The sequence below is a fragment of the Harmonia axyridis genome, chromosome 6 (genome assembly GCF_914767665.1).
Source record: "Harmonia axyridis chromosome 6, icHarAxyr1.1, whole genome shotgun sequence".
NCBI classification, from domain to species: Eukaryota; Metazoa; Arthropoda; class Insecta; order Coleoptera; family Coccinellidae; genus Harmonia; species Harmonia axyridis.
The window spans coordinates 2925593-2938244 of record NC_059506.1 but is presented as its reverse complement, the minus strand read 5'-3'; the positions used below and the strand labels follow the sequence as shown (position 1 = coordinate 2938244).

Here is a 12652-nt window from a genome sequence, read left to right as displayed (position 1 = left end):
CATAGTTTGTCAGGCCTCGGGGAGGGGGGATTTTTCGATTTTGGGGGTTTTTTCTAGATAAAAATTCATAACTTTTTTGTTTGAAATAGTACCGTGTTCTGCTTTTAGTATGTGGAAAACAGAGGAAACCTGAATCAAATGACATACCCCACATAGTTTGTCAGGCCTCGGGGAGGAGGGATTTTTCGATTTTGGGGGTTTTTTCTAGATAAAAATTCATAACTTTTTTGTTTGAAATAGTACCGTGTTCTGCTTTTAGTATGTGGAAAACAGAGGAAACCTGAATCAAATGACATACCCCACTTAGTTTGTCAGGCCTCGGGGAGGGAGGAAACTGCGGTTTTGGGGGTATTTTCTAGATAAAAATTCATAACTTTTTTGTTTGAAATAGTACCGTGTTCTGCTTTTAGTATGTGGAAAACAGAGGAAACCTGAATCAAATGACATACCCCACATAGTTTGTCAGGCCTCGGGGAGGAGGGATTTTTCGATTTTGGGGGTATTTTCTAGATAAAAATTCATCACTTTTTTGTTTGAAATAGTACCGTGTTCTGCTTTTAGTATATGGTGAACAGAGGAAAACTGAATCAAATGATATACCCCACATAGTTTGTCAGGCCTCGGGGAGGGGGAAAATTTCGATTTTGGGGGTATTTTCTAGATAAAAATTCATAACTTTTTTGTTTGAAATAGTACCGCGTTCTGCTTTTGGTATGTGGTAAACAGAGGAAAACTGAATCAAATGACATACCCCACTTAGTTTGTCAGGCCTCGGGGAGGGAGGAAACTGCGGTTTTGGGGGTATTTTCTAGATAAAATTTCATAACTTTTTTGTTTGAAATAGTACCGTGTTCTGCTTTTAGTATGTGGTAAACAGAGGAAACCTGAATCAAATGACATACCCCACATAGTTTGTCAGGCCTCGGGGAGGAGGGATTTTTCGATTTTGGGGGTATTTTCTAGATAAAAATTCATAACTTTTTTGTTTGAAATAGTACCGTGTTCTGCTTTTAGTATATGGTGAACAGAGGAAAACTGAATCAAATGATATACCCCACATAGTTTGTCAGGCCTCGGGGAGGGGGAAAATTTCGATTTTGGGGGTATTTTCTAGATAAAAATTAATAACTTTTTTGTTTGAAATAGTACCGTGTTCTGCTTTTAGTATAAGGTGAACAGAGGAAAACTGAATCAAATGACATACCCCACTTAGTTTGTCAGGCCTCGGGGAGGGAGGAATCTGCGGTTTTGGGGGTATTTTCTAGATAAAAATTCATAACTTTTTTGCTTGAATTAGTACCGTGTTCTGCTTTTAGTATGTGGTAAACAGAGGAAAACTGAATCAAATGACATACCCCACTTAGTTTGTCAGGCCTCGGGGAGGGAGGAAACTGCGGTTTTGGGGGTATTTTCTAGATAAAATTTCATAACTTTTTTGTTTGAAATAGTACCGTGTTCTGCTTTTAGTATGTGGTAAACAGAGGAAACCTGAATCAAATGACATACCCCACTTAGTTTGTCAGGCCTCGGGGAGGGAGGAAACTGCGGTTTTGGGGGTATTTTCTAGATAAAAATTCATAACTTTTTTGTTTGAAATAGTACCGTGTTCTGCTTTTAGTATGTGGAAAACAGAGGAAACCTGAATCAAATGACATACCCCACATAGTTTGTCAGGCCTCGGGGAGGAGGGATTTTTCGATTTTGGGGGTATTTTCTAGATAAAAATTCATAACTTTTTTGTTTGAAATAGTACCGTGTTCTGCTTTTAGTATATGGTGAACAGAGGAAAACTGAATCAAATGATATACTCACATAGTTTGTCAGGCCTCGGGGAGGGGGAAAATTTCGATTTTTGGGGTATTTTCTAGATAAAAATTCATAACTTTTTTGTTTGAAATAGTACCGCGTTCTGCTTTTAGTATGTGATAAACAGAAGAAAACTGAATAAAATGAAATACCCCATATAGTTTGTCAGGCCTCGAGGAGGAGGGATTTTTAGATTTTGGGGGTATTTTCTAGATAAAAATTCATAACTTTTTTGTTTGAAATAGTACCGTGTTCTGCTTTCGGTATGTGGTAAACAGAGAAAAACTGAATTAAATGGCATAACCCACATAGTTTGTCAGGCCTCGCGGAGAGAGGAAACTGCGGTTTTGGGGGTATTTTCTAGATAAAATTTCATAACTTTTTTGTTTGAATTAGTACCGCGTTCTGCTTTTAGTATGTGATAAACAGAAAAAAACTGAATCTAATGACATACCCCACATGGTTTTTCATGCCTCGGGGAAGGAGGAAACTGCGGTTTTGGGGGTATTTTCTAGATAAAAATTCATAACTTTTTTGTTTGAATTAGTACCGTGTTCTGCTTTTAGTTTGTAGTAAACAGAGGAAAACTGAATCTAATGACATACCCCACATAGTTTGTCAGGCCTCGAGGAAGGGGAAAATTTCGATTTTGGGGGTATTTTATAGATAAAAATTCATAACTTTTTTGTTTGAATTAGTACCCTGTTCTGCTTTCAGTATGTGATAAACAGAAGAAAACTGAATAAAATGACATACCCCATATAGTTTGTCAGGCCTCGGGGAGGAGGGATTTTTCGATTTTGGGGGTATTTTCTAGATAAAAATTCTTAACTTTTTTGTTTGAATTAGTACCATGTTCTGCTTTTAGTATGTGGTGAACAGAGGAAAACTGAACCTAATGACATACCCCACATAGTTTGTCAGGCCTCAGGGAGGGGGAAAATTTCGATTTTGGGGGTATTTTCTAGATAAAAATTCATAACTTTTTTGTTTGAAATAGTACCGCGTTCTGCTTTTAGTATGTGATAAACAGAAGAAAACTGAATAAAATGAAATACCCCATATAGTTTGTCAGGCCTCGAGGAGGAGGGATTTTTAGATTTTGGGGGTATTTTCTAGATAAAAATTCATAACTTTTTTGTTTGAAATAGTACCGTGTTCTGCTTTTGGTATGTGGTAAACAGAGGAAAACTGAATTAAATGACATAACCCACATAGTTTGTCAGGCCTCGCGGAGGGAGGAAACTGCGGTTTTGGGGGTATTTTCTAGATAAAATTTCATAACTTTTTTGTTTGAAATAGTACTGTGTTCTGCTTTTAGTATGTGGTAAACAGAGGAAAAATGAATCTTATGACATACCCCACATAGTTTGTCAGGCCTCGGGGAAGGAGGAAACTGCGGTTTTGGGGGTATTTTCTAGATAAAAATTCATAACTTTTTTGTTTGAATTAGTACCGTGCTCTGCTTTTAGTATGTGGTAAACAGAGGAAAACTGAATCTAATGACATACCCCACATAGTTTGTCAGGCCTCGGGGAGGGAGGGAAACTGCGGTTTTGGGGGTATTTTCTAGATAAAAATTCATAACTTTTTTGTTTGAATTAGTACCGTGTTCTGCTTTCGGTATGTGGTAAACAGAGGAAAACTGAATTAAATGGCATAACCCACATAGTTTGTCAGGCCTCGCGGAGGGAGGAAACTGCGGTTTTGGGGGTATTTTCTAGATAAAATTTCATAACTTTTTTGTTTGAAATAGTACCGTGTTCTGCTTTTAGTTTGTGGTGAACAGAGGAAAAATGAATCTAATGACATACCCCACATGGTTTTTCAGGCCTCGGGGAAGGAGGAAACTGCGGTTTTGGGGGTATTTTCTAGATAAAAATTCATAACTTTTTTGTTTGAATTAGTACCGTGTTCTGCTTTTAGTATGTGATAAACAGAGGAAAACTGAATCAAATGACATACCCCACATAGTTTGTCAGGCCTCGGGGAGGGGGGAAATTTCGAGTTTGGAGGTATTTTCTAGATAAAAATTCATAACTTTTTTGTTTGAAATAGTACCGTGTTCTGCTTTTAGTATGTGGATAACAGAGGAAACCTGAATCAAATGACATACCCCACATAGTTTGTCAGGCCTCGGGGAGGAGGGATTTTTCGATTTTGGGGGTATTTTCTAGATAAAAATTCATAACTTTTTGTTTGAAATTGTACCGTGTTCTGCTTTTAGTATATGGTAAACAGAGGAAAACTGAATAAAATGAAATACCCCATATAGTTTGTCAGGCCTCGAGGAGGAGGGATTTTTCTATTTTGGGGGTATTTTCTAGATAAAAATTCATAACTTTTTTGTTTGAAATAGTACCGTGTTCTGCTTTTAGTATGTGGTAAACAGAGGAAAACTGAATCTAATGACATACCCCACATAGTTTGTCAGGCCTCGGGGAGGGGAGAAATTTCGATTTAGGGGGTATTTTCTAGTTAAAAATTCATAACTTTTCTGTTTGAAATAGTACTGTGTTCTGGTTTTAGTATGTGGTAAACAGAGGAAAACTAAATCTAATGACATATCCCACATAGTTTGTCAGGCCTCGGGGAGGGGGGAAATTTCGATTTTGGGGTATTTTCTAGATAAAAATTCATAACTTTATTGTTTGAAATAGTACCGTGTTCTGCTTTTAGTATGTGGTAAACAGAGGAAAACTGAATCTAATGACATATCCCACATAGTTTGTCAGGCCTCGGGGAGGGGGGAACACTGCAGTTTTGGGGGTATTTTCGAGATAAAAATCCATAACTTTTTTGAATGAAGAACTACCGATTGCTGCTTCTAGTATGTGGTAAACGGATGAAAGCTAATTAAAATGACATAGTTCATATAGTTTGTCAACACTCGGGGAGGGAATGAATGCGATTTTACTGGTATTTTCCCTCGTGGATATCTATAAAAAAATTCAAACAAATATTTCGAGCAATTTCAATCTTTTTTGAGGGAGTATGACCACAATCAGGCTTATATCATTTGGAAAAAACCTTCTCTTCATCATATAAAATAGACACATACCTTTACAACTGTGGGGTTTAAGTGATTAATTTTGTTGAATAGTACGCCAATGGTTCATGACTTTAAATAACTTTAAATTTGGAAGAGTATCGCAAAAAATTAAAAATATCATTATTCGTATCTTCTGTAGTGTCTTTATTTTTTGTAAAGATGATGTGGTTATTTGAAATAGTTGTAACACAGTTCTTGGATGAAAATTTGATGACCAATGTCATCTTTTGAAAGACATTTCTTGTGCCTTATGTCAAACAATGTGCTTCGAAAGAAAATCAAGTCTCTTCACCTGAAATATTCAAAATGTTGAACGAAATAGTTCCATTTATTTTGACCTCATCGAAAAAAATCCTTAAATCTGTGATCATTCATTTCTGCAATATAAGAGAATATGAATTTACTACCCATATATTATATAATTTTTTTCAATTAACCAGCAAATCTTCATTAAAAAAAATTATGAGATTTCAACAAGAAATACCCCTGAAATCGCAATTTCCACCCCTCCTTTAGGCCTGACAAACTATATGGAGTATGTCATTTGATTCTGTTTTCTCTGTTTACCACATACTGAAAACAGAACACGGTACTATTTCAAACAAAAAAGTTATGAATTTTATCTAGAAAATACCTCCAAAATCGAAAAATCCTCCTTCCCCGAGGCCTGACAAACTATGTGGGCTATGTCATTTGATTCATTTTTCCTCTGTTTATCACATACTAATAGCAGAACAGGGTACTCATTCAAACAAAAAAGTTATGAGTTTTTATCTAGAAAATACCCCCAAAATCGAAATTTCCCCCCTTCCCGAGGCCTGACAAACTATCTGGGGTATGTCATTTGATTCAGTTTTCTTCTGTTTATCACATACTGAAAGCAGAACAGGGTACTAATTCAAACAAAAAAGTTATGAATTTTTATCTAGAAAATACCCCCAAAATCGAAATTTCCCCCCTTCCCGAGGCCTGACAAACTATGTGAGGTATGTCATTTGATTCAGATTCCTCTGTTTATCACATACTAAAAGCAGAACAGGTTACTAATTCAAACAAAAAAGTTATGAATTTTTATCTAGAAAATACCCCCAAAACCGCAGTGTCCCTCCCTCCCCGAGGCATGACAAACTATGTGGGGTATGTCATTTGATTCAGTTTTCCTCTGTTTACCACATACTAAAAGCAGAACACGGTACTATTTCAAACAAAAAAGTTATGAATTTTCATCTAGAAAATACCCCCAAAATCGAAATTTCCCCCTTCTCCGAGGCCTGACAAACTATGTGGGGTATGTTATTTGATTCATTTTTCCTCTGTTTACCACATACTAAAAGCAGAACACGGTACTATTTCAAACAAAAAAGTTATGAATTTTATCTAGAAAATACCTCCAAAATCGGAAAATCCTCCTTCCCCGAGGCCTGACAAACTATGTGGGGTATATCATTTGATTCATTTTTCCTCTGTTTATCACATACTAATAACAGAACAGGGTACTCATTCAAACAAAAAAGTTATGAGTTTTTATCTAGAAAATACCCCCAAAATCGAAATTTCCCCCCTTCCCGAGGCCTGACAAACTATCTGGGGTATGTCATTTGCTTCAGTTTTCTTCTGTTTATCACATACTAAAAGCAGAACAGGGTACTAATTCAAACAAAAAAGTTATGAATTTTTATCTAGAAAATACCCCCAAAATCGAAATTTCCCCCCTTCCCGAGGCCTGACAAACTATGTGAGGTATGTCATTTGATTCAGATTCCTCTGTTTATCACATACTAAAAGCAGAACAGGTTACTAATTCAAACAAAAAAGTTATGAATTTTTAACTAGAAAATACCCCCAAAATCGAAATTTCCCCCCTTCCCGAGGCCTGACAAACTATCTGGGGTATGTCATTTGATTCAGTTTTCTTCTGTTTATCACATACTAAAAGCAGAACAGGGTACTAATTCAAACAAAAAAGTTATGAATGTTTATCTAGAAAATACCCCCAAAATCGAAATTTCCCCCCTTCCCGAGGCCTGACAAACTATGTGAGGTATGTCATTTGATTCAGATTCCTCTGTTTATCACATACTAAAAGCAGAACAGGTTACTAATTCAAACAAAAAAGTTATGAATTTTTATCTAGAAAATACCCCCAAAACCGCAGTGTCCCTCCCTCCCCGATGCCTGACAAACTATGTGGGGTATGTCATTTGATTCAGTTTTCCTCTGTTTACCATATACTAAAAGCAGAACACGGTACTATTTCAAACAAAAAAGTTATGAATTTTCATCTAGAAAATACCCCCAAAATCGAAATTTCCCCCTTCTCCGAGGCCTGACAAACTATGTGGGGTATGTTATTTGATTCAGTTTTCCTCTGTTTACCACATACTAAAAGCAGAACACGGTACTATTTCAAACAAAAAAGTTATGAATTTTATCTAGAAAATACCTCCAAAATCGGAAAATCCTCCTTCCCCGAGGCCTGACAAACTATGTGGGGTATATCATTTGATTCATTTTTCCTCTGTTTATCACATACTAATAACAGAACAGGGTACTCATTCAAACAAAAAAGTTATGAGTTTTTATCTAGAAAATACCCCCAAAATCGAAATTTCCCCCCTTCCCGAGGCCTGATAAACTATCTGGGGTATGTCATTTGATTCAGTTTTCTTCTGTTCATCACATACTAAAAGCAAAACAGGGTACTAATTCAAACAAAAAAGTTATGAATTTTTATCTAGAAAATACCCCCAAAATCGAAATTTCCCCCCTTCCCGAGGCCTGACAAACTATGTGAGGTATTTCATTTGATTCAGATTCCTCTGTTTATCACATACTAAAAGCAGAACAGGTTACTAATTCAAACAAAAAAGTTATGAATTTTTAACTAGAAAATACCCCCGAAATCGAAATTTCCCCCCTTCCCGAGGTCTGACAAACTATCTGGGGTATGTCATTTGATTCAGTTTTCTTCTGTTTATCACATACTAAAAGCAGAACAGGGTACTAATTCAAACAAAAAAGTTATGAATGTTTATCTAGAAAATACCCCCAAAATCGAAATTTCCCCCCTTCCCGAGGCCTGACAAACTATGTGAGGTATGTCATTTGATTCAGATTCCTCTGTTTATCACATACTAAAAGCAGAACAGGTTACTAATTCAAACAAAAAAGTTATGAATTTTTATCTAGAAAATACCCCCAAAACCGCAGTGTCCCTCCCTCCCCGATGCCTGACAAACTATGTGGGGTATGTCATTTGATTCAGTTTTCCTCTGTTTACCATATACTAAAAGCAGAACACGGTACTATTTCAAACAAAAAAGTTATGAATTTTCATCTAGAAAATACCCCCAAAATCGAAATTTCCCCCTTCTCCGAGGCCTGACAAACTATGTGGGGTATGTTATTTGATTAAGTTTTCCTCTGTTTACCACATACTAAAAGCAGAACACGGTACTATTTCAAACAAAAAAGTTATGAATTTTTATCTAGAAAATACCCCTAAAACCGCAGTTTCCCCCCCACCCCGAGGCCTGACAAACTATGTGGGGTATGTCATTTGATTCAGTTTTCCTCTGTTTACCATATACTAAAAGCAGAACACGGTACTATTTCAAACAAAAAAGTTATGAATTTTTATCTGGAAAATACCCCCAAAACCGCAGTGTCCCCCCCACCCCGAGGCCTGACAAACTATGTGGGGTATGTCATTTGATTCAGTTTTCCTATGTTTACCACATACTAAAAGCAGAACACGGTACTATTTCAAACAAAAAAGTTATGAATTTTTATCTAGAAAATACCCCCAAAATCGAAATTTCCCCCTTCTCCGAGGCCTGACAAACTATGTGGGGTATGTTATTTGATTCAGTTTTCCTCTGTTTACCACATACTAAAAGCAGGACACGGTACTATTTCAAACAAAAAAGTTATGAATTTTTATCTAGAAAATACCCCCAAAATCGAAATTTCTCCTCCGAGGCCTGACAAACTATGTGGGGTATGTTATTTGATTCAGTTTTCCTCTGTTTACCACATACTAAAAGCAGAACACGGTACTATTTCAAACAAAAAAGTTATGAATTCTCATCTAGAAAATACCCCCAAAATCGAAATTTCCCCTTCTCCGAGGCCTGACAAACTATGTGGGGTATGTTATTTGATTCAGTTTTTCTCTGTTTACCACATACTAAAAGCAGAACACGGTACTATTTCAAACAAAAAAGTTATGAATTTTTATCTAGAAAATACCCCCAAAACCGCAGTGTCCCCCCCACCCCGAGGCCTGACAAACTATGTGGGGTATGTCATTTGATTCAGTGTTCCTATGTTTACCACATACTAAAAGCAGAACACGGTACTATTTCAAACAAAAAAGTTATGAATTTTTATCTAGAAAATACCCCCAAAACCGCAGTGTCCCCCCCACCCCGAGGCCTGACAAACTATGTGGGGTATGTCATTTGATTCAGTTTTCCTCTGTTTACCATATACTAAAAGCAGAACACGGTACTATTTCAAACAAAAAAGTTATGAATTTTTATCTAGAAAATACCCCCAAAACCGCAGTTTCCCCCCACCCCGAGGCCTGACAAATTATGTGGGGTATATCATTTGATTCAGTTTTCCTGTGTTCATCACATACTAAGAGCAGGACACGGTACTATTTCGAACAAAAATGTTATGAATTTTTATCTAGAAAATACCCCCAAAACCGCAGTTTCCTCCATCCCCGAGGCCTGACAAACTATGTGGGGTATATCATTTGATTCAGTTTTCCTCTGTTCATCACATACTAAGAGCAGGACACGGTACTATTTCGAACAAAAAAGTTATGAATTTTTATCTAGAAAATATCCCCAAAATCGAAATTTCCCCCCTCCTCGAGACAAACTATGTGGGGTATGTCATTTGATTCAGTTTTCCTCTGTTCATCACATACTTAAAGCAGAACACGGTACTATTTCAAACAAAAAAGTTATGGAATTTTAACTAGAATCGGCCCCTATAACAACATTAACAACCCTCTGAATTGCTAAAAAATGTTCAATAATAGAAAAAAATATGCAAAGTTAGTATTGCTTGGGTCAAATAATAAATTACTATCCATTTTCATATTGAAAATCATAAATATACCATGTTTTGCTTGGACTCTACTTTTGGCACGGAGTGTACTTGTGGATGTGGATAACTTCACACCGGTCCATTTTGAATGGGAATTTTGGAATTGAGAATTGGTCGTTGATCCAAAATTTTTTCGATTTTTCTGTTGAAATTTCAATTGATATCCTACCTAATTCGATATATGTATAAGTATTTACAGCGTTTTGTTTATACGTCTTTCAGTACGTTTATCACACCTCGGGCACGAAGTCATTATATTAAAATCGAATTTTATGGTAATCTTTGAAAGACAACCTCAACAAAATCTCGACAGAAGCAATAAATTAACTTGGTTAAGATCTTGAATAACAAAGGAAGATAGAGCCATTAGGGTTCCATTGACTAACTTTCTCTAAGGGTAATGGTATTCCTCATCCCATAAATAAGAAGGAAAACCCTTCTGATTTTAGTGGATCCGACAAGTAAAGTCTGAGACAATCAAACACTTTAGTGGATCTATTAAAAATTTTATTACAATAGTTTAAATTTCGAGAGCCTTGAAAAACATTTTTGTTTCCAAGAAGAGATATTTTTGTCAACTTGCTGCTGATCAGTGATGAAATCGATATACCAACATGGCCACCGCCAGACAATTTGGCGCACCGGCAAAATAAAATTTCGTCGCCCTGCATTGCCTAATTCATCTGGCTCAATAGGGGTCTTGTTCAGTTGGACTATTTTAGTTTCGGGTTTGTAGGACCAAAAATGTGAAAAAATGAACGAATTTTCTATTACAGTACAACTGCGATAGTTCGGACAGTCGCTATCCCGGACACTCCAGTATTCCGGACACTGCTGGGATTCAGGCATTTTGAAATTTTTGCCTCTAAAATACGGGCGCGAATATATTCATTATGCAAAATAATAGCATTTTCCTGTCTATACATGTGAAAAACGGTTACATGCCGGTTGGAAACAGCGCGGCGGCAGCATCTTTCATTCTGCACTTTGTTTTTGAGCGTGCCGGACGCAATGGCTCCAGTCAAACGATCACATAAGACACTTACACTCACAGAAAAGTCTAGCTATCAGGTGGACTGAGAAGAATAATCTTCCCCTTGAAGATTTATAGCTTTTGAAAAGGCTTAAAGACAAGGCAATTGATATAGATGCATCCAAAAAGGTTCAAACTGAAATTGATATGTATTTTTCAAAAAAGGAGAAGATATTTCATTTTGCATACATACATAATATATATGTATACAATATTATAAATACCTACATGTACATATTTACATAACGTGTTACATGTACTCAGGAGTTTTGTTCAGTTTTGTTTTATTTTATGAGAAAATAATATTTTTTGTGATATGATTAATAAACCTTATTTTGATAATTTATAAGTTGCTTTATTTCATAAATTAAAATCACTCCAGTAATCCGGACGCCTCAATAATCCGGGCAGGTACCGGAACGATATCTGCCCGGACTACTGAAGTTATACTATATTTATATTGATATGAATCATACGATATTATATATTTTTGAAATCAGGAAAAATTAAGCTTTCAAAAAATGGCACAGAAATCTAGTGTTCCCATTTGAACAAACATAACTTTAGGTCATAGCTTCGTAATTAAAAACCCTTTTGAAAAGACAAGCACGCCACTGGATTCTACGTAAAAAAGTTCCTGTATAATATCTTAATTTAAGAGCTCTATCATCAGTATTAGCGGAGATATAAATGTTTTTCGATATCGCCATTTTTCAATTTTCGCTTATAACTCTAAAACAAAAGAAGGTGGCCAAAAATGAATACTACCCTTGTTAGTTTCTCAGAAAAAGAGACCGGGAATGGGGTATCAGATTTTGTCTATCTCCTCTGGTTCAAAAGTTGTAGTGCTAAAACATCGAAATTTGCCCAACCCGTACAAAAGCTAATTACCAGATGTGCAACAAATTCCACTTGAACCAATATATAATTTCTATTATCCATACTCAAAATGAGTCCATGACAGTGGTTCATTCTCATTTCTAACTTCACAATATTTTCAGCGATTTTCTTATTTATTATTATATACCTAAACAGTGGCGTACCCAGACATAAGCCTTGGAGGGGGAATAAAGGAAAAAAAAATCAAATTTTCCTTCTTTAGAAGAAGATTTCCAAAGAATTTTGCTAACTCATAATAAGATTGTGATATATAAGGTTGTTACATATAATGGATATTCCTCCTGGGGGTATATATCCCCCTTATCCCCCCTAGGATACGCCACTGTATCTAAACTGAACTGAATTTCTAAAGTTTACAGAAACACACTCTTTGCTGGGCTTCATCGAGAGTTGAGATTTTATTAGGGGCAATAAATACCAAACAGGCGGTTCTTCAAGTTGAATGGGTGTGTCAGGTACAAATCTACCAAAAATTTTCGGGTAGCTCCATCTAGCGGAATTGCAGTTTCAGCGCAAAGTAGTCTACAACCTTAAGGTGTCTGTGTCGACACGATAGATCGGCTAAAATTGACCTATACGTTAAAAGCATTTCATTGTTCGAGGGTTTTTCCTTCAAGTGGACACCACATGAGTCAAAAAAAAAATGTCCTCATCCTTCGCTTTCAGAATCTAAAACTAATCGGTTTTTTGGGATGACATTTATGACTCGAAGAGAGGTATTCGGATTTCAAATGAAT

General features: G+C 36.2%; 1 protein-coding gene across 6 annotated transcripts in view; it reads left to right on the top strand.

Moving 5' to 3' along the window:
- Nucleotides 1-12652, top strand: part of LOC123682589 — a 143958-nt gene that overhangs the window by 97406 nt on the left and 33900 nt on the right. The gene's annotated exons all lie outside the window — the stretch shown is intronic.